The sequence below is a fragment of the Pelodiscus sinensis genome, chromosome 1 (assembly GCF_052426305.1).
Source record: "Pelodiscus sinensis isolate ZL-2025 chromosome 1, ASM5242630v1, whole genome shotgun sequence".
Taxonomy (NCBI): domain Eukaryota; kingdom Metazoa; phylum Chordata; order Testudines; family Trionychidae; genus Pelodiscus; species Pelodiscus sinensis.
In genome coordinates this window covers 61329719-61342958 of record NC_143052.1, presented here as the reverse complement: position 1 = coordinate 61342958, position 13240 = coordinate 61329719, and the positions used below count along the sequence as shown (strand labels likewise).

Here is a 13240-nt window from a genome sequence, read left to right as displayed (position 1 = left end):
AACTGACGTGACCTTGAATCCAGGGGGGTGCCAAGCCCTTGCTGAAGTGTTGGACTCTCTCTTAACTTACCAAGGCCTTGGGCAATTTCTGGTATGTTTAGTGAGAAAGTAAATTCTTTTACTATTTTTTACATTTATTTTCTGTATGCTTTATATCCTGAATAGAGAGCTTTGTGAGAACTTATAACTGTTCACAGTCCTTGGAGAGAAACCAGAGTTTAGTTACTGCCCATAGTCAAATTAGTCTGCTAGGGATACCAATGTGAACCGCAGCGGACTATGGCTAAAATTCTTGTCTGGAGAGAGAAGGGGCACAGGTCCTGTCCAGGGAGATGACCTCCTGTAATTCTCAATGAGTGGTAGATCAGCTTCCTTTGATGGTTTAACTTTCAAAGCATATTGTCTTTTCTGTTGAAAAAGACCTAAGGTGCTTCTAATAAGTATAACATGCTTCCTTTAATGGTTACATGTTGCCCACCAAGGGCTGTAAACTGTATATATAACCTGTTGAAGTTGTGTACTTATAGGCCCCAAAGACAATTATGTAAACTGTATACATTTTTTATGTTAAAGAAGTGATTGTTTTAATAAGATTGTCTTTACTTTGTAACAGACTACTTTTGCTTCTGTAATCTCTTCAATTACTTCTTGTTCTGTGTATGAGTGAGGAATGTACAGTATGCTAATAGATAAGAGATGGAAGATGCTAATACCATGGGGCCAGATGGTTAAGAAGGAGGAAGAGACTGAGAGATAGATAACAGTTGGACTATTAGGGCACATTAAAGTTGGTTGAAGAAGGGCAGACTAATGACCCTAAAGCAGTGTTTCTTAAACTTTTTATTAAGACCGAGGAAAACCAAACACATTTTTTTTCATGAGGAACACCAAGGATTTTTTGTTGAGAGAGAGAAACAAAAAAAAAGTTGGGGGGAAGTTATTGAGAAAAAAAGGTCATCTGCCCCTTTAAGGGCAGCCATTTTGAGTTCTGTTGTTCTCCGTGGAACATCTCCAATTGCCTCACGGCACACTAGCGTGCCACGGAACACAATTTAAGAAACACTGCTCTAAAGTATAGGTATATTCCCCGGAGAACAAGATAACAGATAAAAGGGGAAACCAGACGTTGTGACTCTCAGCAATAATCATCAAAATGCTGAAGAATGATGGTGGAGGGAACAATTTTGTGATAACTGCCACTTGGATTGTTGATTTCAGTAGGACACTGTAAAAACCCAGACTTAAAATGGAATTTACACCGATAAAAGTAATATATATTGCCATGGTGTTTGGGGTCCTTCTGCAAAAACTTTAGAGTATTGATTTGCCTCTGACAGAACCCAGATCCCCACCCGTGCTCAATCTAACTGGCCATACTGGTAACTATGAGATCATCTATGGGACTTGTGTACCTATGTGTGTGAATGGACACATATATTTTTATTTTCAATAAATGTGCTGCATTGCCTTTTCCCTTGAAAAAAGATCCCCTGTGCTTCCAGGGAGTATAACATGCTTCCTTTAATGGTTTCATGTTGCCCATCAATGGCACTGGCTGCTAAATAGAAACATCTTTTGGGTGATTTTACAAAACCCATTCTGCTTCTGTGGGATGAATGATATCAGGTCTTCATGCCATCCTGGAAATCTTACAGTCAGTCTACAGAAAGGACATAATACAGAAAGGCATCCATAATAAAGGTTTTTGAATGTTTATTATATACACAACTAAAACAGTTTGTAAAAGACTATAGCTTGTCTGAGGAAACCTTTTATTTATTCTCTGAACAAGACTGCGTTCTTAGGCCAGCATTTAAAGGGATTTCAAAACAAGAACTACTGAAAGACTATTTATAACAGGTTTTTCCCCTTGGATTTTTTCATCATCCAGTTTTTACTCAGGATGTTAGATATGATGTAATTGAATATTCGTGTAACTGCTAAGATTTCATGCAGTTACACGAATATTCGATAATCCCCTGGGGCAGGGACGGCAGCCAATGCACTCCTGGCTCCAATCCTGGGGAGCCCCTTGCTACCCTGCACCACTACACCTCTATCAGAAGCAGAAGTGTGAGGTGGCAGGCAGGACCAGTCCACAAGGAGAGCCAGTTTAAAAAACTGTCTCCCCACACAGACTAGCTGCCAGCTGCCCCGCGCTGCTGCGTCTGTATCAGAGGCAGCAGTGTGGGATGGCTACAGCCCCTGTCCGCGGGGTGTTCAAGCTCCCCACGTACTGAGGCTGCTCTGCAGCAGTCCCTGCCATGGAGCAGCCTCTGTCCATGGGAAGCTTGGACCCCCAGACAGGGGCTGCTGCTGCTGCGGCAGGTCCAGGCTTACCATTGACAAAGGTTTACCGTGGGATGCAGAGCAGTCTCTGTCAGCAGGGAGCCAAAGCCCACCGCGGACAGAGGCTGCTTCATGGTAGCCTCCTCCCTGGCCCCCTTCCCACACTGCTGCCTCTGACAAGATTAACTGATAAACGTAGACTTATCGGTTAATTGTGTAGTTGTCTACACGGTGACATCCCTAGTTTTTACACTATTTTCTTATGTTAGTTTTTATTCTAAATAAAGCTGCATAAGAATGATCAGTTTTCTTTCTCTGGTCCCTCAGAGATGTCCCTCATACCACATGCTCCTATTTGCTATGCCACACACACAGACACACACACAGGATCAACTTAAGCCACTACATACTACATGGATCTTCTGCATTCTCCTTCTCCAAGCAGGAAGGAGTTCCAAGAACAGGCAGTTCTTTTTAGTGCCCATCCTCCTCCCAGTAAGGATGGATAGAGGGACTGAATAGAGCTGGGCTCTCTTCCTCCTACTTGTTTACAATCTCCTTGAGAAGCTAACTGTAGATGATGGGGAAGATTGGATAGGATTGAAAGGGAAAGAATATTTTTATTGCTATCAAACTCCGTCCCTCTTTTTAATCTCATTATTCTTGTTTATGGTGAGTAAACAAGAGCATTATTCTTTAGAAAACACATGCACGTGATCTCAAATTCAGATGTATGTGCAACATCTGGCTCCCTCCCTCACCAAAAATTTTTGCGCAGGTCATACGTACTACACAAAAATATTCTCAAGAGGTAAAAATACAGTTCCCATTAGAATTGATTTTTTAAAGATTCACACAAATATTCTTGAATGAAAAATTACTGTAAAACTTTCCCCAAATCCTAATTTTTCAACATAGATCTAGTTCATAGTGTTGCTTTTAAACTGAATCTGTTGTTGAGGAAAACAGACTGAAAAAGATTTGCATGACTGATGTGCTAAATTGTGAAAGTCAAAGCTGATTTTGCAAAGAGGAAGTTTGCCCATAGTGACTTCCGTTAACAAAAGATTCTCAACCTGGGACATCTTAATATCTTTTATATCATCATCAGAGTCAGTTACAGTAAAGGAATTGCTTTAAAAAAAAGCAGCGATCAAGAAAACAACAACAAAAATTAGAACACTGAGGTCTTTTAGCTTAGAAACTCCGTGAAGCACTAAAGTATTAGAGATGGGATGGGTACAGAAACAATTTAGATTACAAGACATACATTGTGTAGTGCTCTAAAAGCAAGTCTCTTGCTTTCTCTGAGGTTGCATTTTCAGGATTTGTCATGACAAGTAACGGGAAATATTACAAACTTGGGCTTTAGAAGCGGGAGTGAAGGTGACAAGATACCTGAAAGGAACTGATTCCTTCGTAAGGATCTTAGTTATTGTCTGGAGGAATAAAAAGCAGACATAGTTTAGAATCAAACATCCTCTCTATTTGCTTCAGTTATTGGTAAAGGCACCTGACCCACAATAGTTTTAGAAAAGGTGAAGCAACATGCACTCTTCCAAAATGCTGTTGTATTATCTAGAATTTCTTCTAGCTTTGGAATCAATAACTGGAAAGAGTTAAGTTTTTAAATAATTTAATTTTTAAAAAATAGTATGTTCAGGAGTATTTTCAAGTGGGTGTTGTTCCACCATACTACATGCTGTTTGCGTTTGGAGATTTGATTCTGGAATATAGGTCAAACTCCAAGGAATATGTTAGTAGAAGTCCAGTGTTTTAAGCTAACAATATTGATTTTTTTATGAGGGAAGGGGACAAACCCACACTTAAAACCTTTCTGAAATATTTATCTACATGAAGCTTTGACAAGCAATCACACAATTTTATTTACCGATTCTGTATTTCTTTAGAGGATCAGCCCTAAGGATACAACTCATCTGCTACCACTGATACTCCCATACTACCAAGTGACAGACTAGAATGATCAGATGTAAAAGAATGAAAGATTACTGTTTATCCCATGTTAATATTGCCACATCTCTGGGGAAAGGGGAGGAAACCTGTGGAGAGCTACACAAGAACCCAAGATTCTTTAGTCATTAATTCCTCAAAGCGAAGAAATTGGTTAATACATGACTATGACTAAGGCAACTTTTTACTCCTGAATAACAAAACTGGCATGTCACCTGGAAACTGGTGCAATAAATATGGAAAACATCTCTTACACTCAGAGGCAACAGGCAGGTAGGGCTAGAAGAGGCTCAGGCACTCCCAAGATGAGCCCCGTTACCCACCCAGATCAGCAGGCAACGCTCTGGCTCCTGTGGAGCCAGGGCCAGCTTGTAACTGGCTTCCCAGCAGCAGGAGAAACAAGGAGGGGGCCCAGAGCACTGCAATTAGGATGAGGTGAACTTGCAGGGGGAGGGGAGGGCCCTGTTGTAATACTGCAGGCAGAATCTATCTTGTTTCAAATTTGCTTTAAATATTTCATTAGTTTATTCATGAAGATTATAAAATTGTATCTCTAGAAAAGCTCTGTATAGATATTTAGCTGTACAATCTAAGTATTCAGCTTTAGCCTTTAGTGCTCGGATTTTCAGAAAGTTTTTTAAATAAATTCTTCAAAAGACTATCCTTATTCTAAAATATGTTTTAATTTTAATTACTATAGTACAAAAACTTGCTTCCTGTCCTTTGTATCCATCCCTACTCTCCTTTCACCCCCCCCCCTGTTTGGAGATAGCCTTAAAGGAGCAACATTCCTTTTCTTCCAGGTAACTGAACAAATGAGTTTCCCTTTTCTTTCTATTTGATGAGCTAGTTTTAAGAGAACCCTTCACCAAAATCAGAATCTTACTAAGATATAAAATACTCAGTTATGCCTAAAATCTTTGGAAACATATTTTTAACAAACAGTGACATTTCATAATCATGTCATGTTATGAAAATCACACAAAATAAATTAGTGTTCACTTTGTCTAACAGCAATGAATCTTGTTATAAACACATTGAACAGTTCTGGCTGATTAATTTAAAATAATGTCCTTGTTTCTGTGTGTTAAATATGTAGTAATCTTGAATGATTACTTAGTGAAGGCTACAGAGTATATTTAAAATATATAATCAGCTTAGAAATACTGGTGAACAACATGTAAAACACTGAAGGACTGCATCATGTATTACATAATAATTAATGTTGCATTCAGCAGGACAACTGAATTGCCCTTACTACAAAGATTTTGTAAATAAATCTGAAAAACTTCAGGGAATATCAAAAAACTTGTAACTAACACTTTTTACTCCCAAATTTAGTAGTGCTTTTAATTAGAAACCTTCTGCATGTCCAGTCTTTACAATATGGCAGGCAGTAGAAAACATGCTCCATTTTCTTTAGAAAGAAATTTTAGAAGAGCTTTTTTTTTTTTTTTTTTTTTTCAAATGTGATTTCATAGAATCATAAAATACTAGAACAGGAAGGGACCTCAAGAGGTCATCAAGTCGAGTCCTGTCCTTAAAATATTTGTCTTACCTGCACTTAAAAATCTCCAATGATGGAGATTCCACAACCTCTGTAGGCAATTTATTCCATCCCGACAGACAGGAAGTTTTTCCTAATGTCCAACCTAAACTTCCCTTGTTGCAACTTAAGTCCATTACTTCTTGGCCTATCATGAGAGGTTAAGAAGATTAATCCTTCTCCCTCTTCCTCATAATACTTGAAAGCTGTCCCCTCCGTCTTTGCTTTTCCAGATTAAACAAACCCAGTTTTTTCAGTCTTCCCTCATACATGATTCCTAGACCGTTAATCATTTTTGTTGTTCTTTGGTCTTCCTCCAAATCTTTCCTGAAATGTGGCACTCACAATACTCTGGTTGAGGCCTAATCAGCACCGAGTAGAACAGAATTACTTCTCGTGTCTTGCTTACGCTTAGAACACTCCTGTTAATGCATACCAGGAATGATGGTCACTTTTTTTACAACAGTGTCACGGTTTTGACTCATATTTAGCTTGTGGTGCACTATGACCCCTAGATCCCTTTCTGCAGTACCCCTTCCTAGATAGTCACTTCCCATTTTGTATCTGTGAAATCCCTAAGCAGTATTCCCTCTAAGCTGCATGGCAGCCCTGAGCCTCTGACTGGGCAGAGCTGATTAATCACCTGTGAAGCTGTGCTGCCACATGCAGCTTAGAGGGGACACTGTCCCTAAGTGAAGTACATTGCATTTGTCCTTATTGAATTTCATCTGATTTACCTCAGACTATTTGCTAAATTTGGGTTCAGGGATTTGGCTGGAAGAGAGAGAAGAGGGAGCCAGTGGGGAGAGTGCAGGGCCCGGGCAAAGCGGGAGTGGAGTATGGGTGTGGGCATCATCTGGGGAGATTGCCTTAAACAGCACCTTCACCCAATGCCCATACATGTTTTCATCAGTCTATTCCAATGAAACAGCAATTTTGTTATGAATTATTCTAACTATGAGCAAAAAGCATTTCCCTTGAGGTTCAAAATGTTTAAGGTTAAGCCCGGTTTGCTTACTAGCCATGAGCAACCATCCATTTTATATACACTATCATAATGAAGCAAACCAGCAATCAAGCCAAATTCAAGTATAATTTTTTATTCCAGCTCTGCACTCAAAGGTTGCACAAGACTAGAGGAAAACAATGTCCTATGAAAACTACAAAATGCATTTTTTGCAATTCAGATTCACCAATCTTGCTTGCCTTTCTCTTGTGAAGTCAGGTGGACAAAGCAGTCAAAGATTGTTACTTGTGCTTGTTCAGCTTTTCTTCATGTGTCCTAGTCAAAGCATTTCTAGAAAATAAAGGTAAAGAAGCAAACTTTCTGGATGTCTCATCTTTTGTACAGTTATAGGTACAGTAATGGATCTTTACAAAAAATAATTTACAGATGAGAAATATTTCTGATACCAGGCAAACTTCAATCGTTTAACAAATTTAGTTTAGAAGCTAATCTGAATATTTTGGTAAAGATTTTAAAGGCAGAACCTACTCTCACTTATTATTTTGCATTGAAAAATTAAAATTGACGTGTTGAGATATGACATTTTTCTTTAGCAAGAATGAATGACTGTGAGAGATAATTTGCCTAGATGCTTTTTCAACATAAAACTGCTTTGGTGGCAAAGACAGGAGTTCTTGGTTTGGGCACAACCAAACAAGCCTATGGCTACACTTATTTCTTGTTCCTCTGCCTTCTGATCAGTAACACATCTAGTCATAGGAAGAACTGTATCTGGTTTACTGAACTGTTATAGTGGAAGTTTATCATCACTACTACTAACCGAAGTGTTGGAGCATAAGTTTTCGTGGGCAAAGACCCACTTCATCAGATGCATGTCTGTGGGTCTTTGCCCACGAAAGCTTATGCTCCAACACTTCGGTTAGTCTATAAGGTGCCACAGGACTCCTCGCCGCTTTTGCAGATTCAGACTAACACGGCTACCCCTCTGATACTTGATCACTACTACTATTTGCTGGCTTTGAATAAGACACCAAAGTTTTCAGAAAGTAGGCTAAATAAAATGCAAGAGTTCTCATCTGTGCCTGCAGCTTCAGCTGAGAGAGATTTGTCCTGGAAGCAAGGGTCTAAAAGTGCAACTAACATGGAATATTTGAAGTATGGAGACTTGAGTATGTTTTGCATGGCAGAATGTGATGCTAAAGGTGCATTACTGGGAAATATAGAGCACACTTCTGAAGTCAATGGCAGACAACCACGCCTGATGATGCAACCAGAGATACTGGAATGAGGAGATATTTAGGACTTTTAACATGAGCTGTCTTTTACCCAGTTTAAGGTGAAAAATACGTAGCTGGAGTCAGCTTACCTTAAGCTGAGTAGATGTTGTCTTCACAGAGGGTGGCTGATGGGAACAAATGTTCCCGTTGCATTCCCTTACTCCTAATGACTGTGAGGAGTACCGGCATCGACTGGAACTGGCCTCAGTGTTCGATTTAGCGGGCCCTTAACTAGACCCGCTAAATCGAATGCCAGAAGATCGACCTCCAGCATAGCAAGTGAAGAAATGGCCCAAGATTGGGTGATAGATATAAATGTAAAGGGCTTGATTGTACAGGCTGAGCTGAACAAGGAGTATGCTCAATAAATCAAAAAAAGATTTAAAAAAGTTTTAATCTTTATAGTATTTGGATTTGTATGCCTGCTTGAAATTATTAAGTAATTTTATTACTTGAAATAGAACATTTTGTTTTGGAATGCTGTAGAGTCACTCAGTTCTCCTGGATTTACTGAAATCTATCAAATCTTTATTAACTGAAATGTATCTATTTCATTGTAGAATGCTAATACCATTTCCATAATTCCCCCCTCTCAGAAATTTGGGAAGCATGTGGTTGCTGGAGATTTTACTTGTTTTAGTTATACCTACTCCCTTTTAGCAAACTATTTTGTCTATTTATTTATTTATGGATGGGGTCGGTCGAGACTGCTTTCAAATTGAAAGAAATAATGAGGTATCATTCCACAATCTAACCAGCATAAGATGACAATTTTTGTTCATCAGTTCTGCTTTAGTATTTCAGAACCATTGACAACCCAGATTACAGTGAATAGGAAAGAATCCAACTTAAGTGTCTGTAGATGGCAGTGAATAAGGAGGTGTTATTTACTCCTCCTCATAAAACAACAAACAGGTGCCACACAATGAAATGAACAGGCAACAAATTTAAAACAAACATAAGGAAGTACTTCTTCATACAAAACCCATTGAACACATTGCCCCTGGGATGTTTTCAAGGCCAAAAGTATAATTGGTTGGAAAAAGAATTAGAATAGGTCCATCATTGGCTATTAGCCAATAGAGTCAAGGATGCAACCCCATGCTCAGAGTGTTTCTAAACCTTTGACTGCCAGATGCTGGGACTGGATGAAAGGGGACTGGTCTCTTGAGATATCTGAATTATCTGGCATAGGGCACTGGGCTAAATGGATCATTTGTCTGATTCAGTACTGCCCCTCTTATATGTTATTAGTTCTGGTTTTGCTGAAGAATAAACATTTTTACATATTGCCTTTAACTTGATGTGCACAGGACTTGGAAGATACTCCAGATCATCCAGTCCTGTACCTTGCTGTAGCAGAAAACCATGTCATATAAACCCATACATAAATGCATCAAGTTCCATCTTAAAACTACATTATTTGCTCCCAACTGATACTTTTTGGGAGGCTTTTCTAGAACCTCACTCCTCTGATGGTTAAAAAGCTTACACTCAGCCTACATTTATTCATGGCCAGTTCATAACCATTTGTTCTTGTGCCAACATTTTGCTTTTACTTAAATAGCTTCCTTTTCTGCCCGTTGATACCTTTCTGACATACTTATATAGAGCAGTCATCAGGGATGCTAGTTTTCTGTCATAAAAAAGCCCCCAAATTCTCTGATAAAAAACAACAATCTTTATATTTCCATGATTAAAATGAAACATAGAACTTGACTTTCCCTAGCCATGGTATTTATAATTATCGGTTGAAATTAAAGTTTTATTGATATATTTAGAATTTTAAATGAAGTTCGAAGCCTACCAGTTCCAATTATTATATTGAAATAAAATAGAATTGCAATGTACATATCTTACATATACTAAATATTGTTTGCATTCCATAATTTCAGTTTTTTTTAATGCACAAAAATAAAGTGAAAATTGCTTTCATATTAACATTACTGACTTTATGAGTTAGTCCTGGCTTATATAATAGAGTTGAAGTAGAACCGTCACTTTTGGTCTTTCAACTTCGGTAATGAGCACAGAAAAGAGCCCCAAGTTTGCAGAAAGTTTTTTCCACATCAGCTGAGGCTATGTCTACACTACTGCTTTTTTTTTGGAAAAAGGTACACACATTGCATTCCGCAATGTGTGTACCTTCTCCCGATAGTTTTGTCGGAAGAGGCTTTTCCAAAATTTGGCCTGTCTACACTAGACCAAATTTCAGAAAAACCTCTTCTTTCAGAAGAGCCCTTCTTCCTCATGACACAAGGAAGACAGGGCTTCCGAAAGAGCACATCTGCTTTTCCGCAAAAAAATGTCAGAAGAGCAGACACGTTCCCTGGATGCGGCGGAGTTTCAGAAAACCCCCGTAGTCTAGACATAGTCTGAATTTACAAACATGTTGCAGGAGAAACACAGCATGTTTTGTCAGATTGGGAATGTGCTTGTCAACAGTCACCCATGAGTAAATGGGCTCCTCAGTGTTTCCAAATGCATCTTTGGCAATACCTAAATATAATAGCCATTCCATGTTGCATTCTTCAGACAGCTTTAAGTGCACTTTCACAGTTTCATAATCTGTAGACGCATCAACTATTTGTTTAGGATCCAGTGCATGAACAGCTTGGAGAAAATCAATTGCTGGTTGTTTATTTTTTATGTTGTACTGTCTCAGTTTATCAGCAGCATTTTGAGCAGCTGCAGATCCATTCACATTATCAGTTGATGATGTAAGATGCTCCAACCATGAAATTAAATCCAGAACAATGTTGTACAATTTGTTGTAATTGGCATTTTCGGTATCGTAAAATGTAGTACAGTCACCAAGCGTCCATAGCTCTCTGCAATGTACTTCAGGTAAGCATCAACGTCTTCTACCTCTAGCACATCAGCTAGTTCCCACAGAACAGAGATATCCCCACGTTCTGTTCATTCATGCTCCATGAACCCACAGTAGAGCAGGTTGTACTTCACAGGGTATGTTGCATAACTGAATCATGTATTCCACTTAGTGCTGGTGAATCAACACTCTGTTCTTTCAGGTATCTGAAGAACAGTGCACTTGCATATAAAGGTATCCCGCCAAGCATTTCCTTCAAGAGCAACTATATGTGCATAGCAACAAATACATACATAGTTTGACCACGGGTTGCAAAGCATCAAGCCTTTACTATATAGTTTGTGCTGTGTATTACAAATACTAACATTCAATAGAGCTGAATTCTACCACACATGGAATCAGGGCTTGAGAAACAGTAGCATGATTTTTTTCTGAGCTAGACTGTCTTTAAAAGCTGTGGTGCCGTGACGTCAAAATGCTTAGGAGGATCTACCTTGAGCACCTGAAATAAAATGTTGAAAACTCATCTATTCTGAAAATCTGTTGTTTCATCAATGATCATGGCAATTGCGTCCTTTCAAATCACAGAAAGATGCAGTGGGTCTTCTTAAAAGAGAGGAGGCAAATAACAGGGATAAAATTGATCTGACTAGGCACTACCTCTCAACGTGCTTGCTCAAAAAAATCTCTGATAATGGATAAATCAGTTTTATGCGGAGGAATGTCTGCTTTTATATATATCTGAACAAAATCTAAAAGTAACTGTTTCATGCTGTTCTTTGGTAGCTGTAAAGTGCCAGAATGATCCAGTCATCGTGCACTGTATTTTTACTGTTTTTGATGGACCTGTTGTTTCAGCTTCTTCTTTTAGTTTCTCATTCAGTTTGTGTTTAGTGCTTCCCATGTGTTTTACAACTGTCTGCCTTCAAACAGAATCTATAGCCTTTCTGCAAACAGTACAGAACTGAATCTCTCTCATCTGGAACACTCTGGTCCAGCAACATCTGGCAAGACCACAGATGTTGCTAGACCAGAGAGCCCCGGCCTGAAAGGATGAGAGTGGCTGGGCGCAGAGCCGGTCTCGTCCACAGTTGCCTGCAGGGCCCGGGATCTGGGGGTAGATAGTCCCGGGAGCAGCTGCCACCATGTGGGACTGGAGCTGGGAGCAACTGCAGCCACATGCATGAGGCCGGGGAACCCAAGGGAGCAGCTGCCGCCACACGGGACTAGGGTCAGAAAGTAGAGTCCCAAAGGGCAGCAGAGCCAGGCAAGTGATCTGGAGAAGTGTTTCTCGACCTTTTTTTGTATAAAGTACCCCTTTAAAATATATAAGTATCCTCAGTACCTACAGTTTTCAGACACACACAATTTTTTTCTACCATTGCAACACATTTGTTCAAACAACTTAATCGTAGGTGGGTGGGAGATGAAATTTTTGGGTGTAAAAAGTATAAAAATAATAAAAACACTGTAAAACTTAAAACAAAAATTCAGTTCTCCCCAAATTTCAGTTGTGTTGACGTACCCCCCAGACTCCTCTCAAGTACCCTTAAGGGTACTTATACTACTGGTTGAGAAATACTGAGCTGCAGGAGGTCAGGTCTCCAGGTTCTTCTGGGGCAGCAGCCAGGAGGGGTCCAGCAAATTCCTTTGTTCAGGATTACTTGGGTTCTGAGGGTGGAGGTTCAACCTGTACCATCAATATGAAATGTGTCCTTGTCAAACTCAGTGACATGGACTTTAAGGAAAATGCAGGACAATGTAGCACTTTAAAGACTAACAAGATGGTTTATTAGATGATGAGCTTTCGTGGGCCAGACCCACTTCCTCAGATCATATTTTGATCAGATTTTGATCTGAGGAAGTGGGTCTGGCCCACGAAAGCTCATAATCTAATAAACCATCTTGTTAGTCTTTAAAGTGCTACATTGTCCTGCATTTTGCTTCAGCTACCCCAGACTAACACGGCTACATCTCTATGGACTTTAAGGGTGATTTTTAAAGTTCTCATAAATTTAATTATTTCCATCTGAAGACTGAAGTGAAATTTCTGAGGCACTAAACCCCACCTCAAACACTGCTGAGAAACCTTTATATACCAGAAGCAGTTTATTGGTGTATGTTTAGCTATGCAAATTGAAAGAACATTCAAACATCAATCACTAGAGGGAAAGGTTGTGCAAACTGAATAAGTGTCACTGGTACTTCAGTAAAGTTTAGTTAATTTAAGTTTTTATTTTTTCACAAAATATTAAATCTAACTATTCTATATACAAATGTAAATTCCATGTTTTTCTGTGACAAAAGGATTTCTAGGCTCCCTGGTAATCATATCCCTCTCTTAGCTTAAAACCAGTGGT

General features: G+C 39.2%; 1 protein-coding gene across 8 annotated transcripts in view; it reads right to left on the bottom strand.

Annotated features, from left to right (window-relative positions):
• Window positions 1-13240, bottom strand: part of USP15 (ubiquitin specific peptidase 15) — a 139140-nt gene that overhangs the window by 29252 nt on the left and 96648 nt on the right. Inside the window, exon 1 of one of the 8 annotated variants that reach the window (XM_025177814.3) lies at window positions 7013-7103. The exons of the other annotated variants lie outside the window; for them this stretch is intronic. The gene's annotated coding sequence lies outside the window, so the exon portion shown is untranslated. Of the gene's footprint in view, window positions 1-7012; window positions 7104-13240 lie in introns of those variants that run through there. 8 annotated transcript variants of the gene reach the window in all.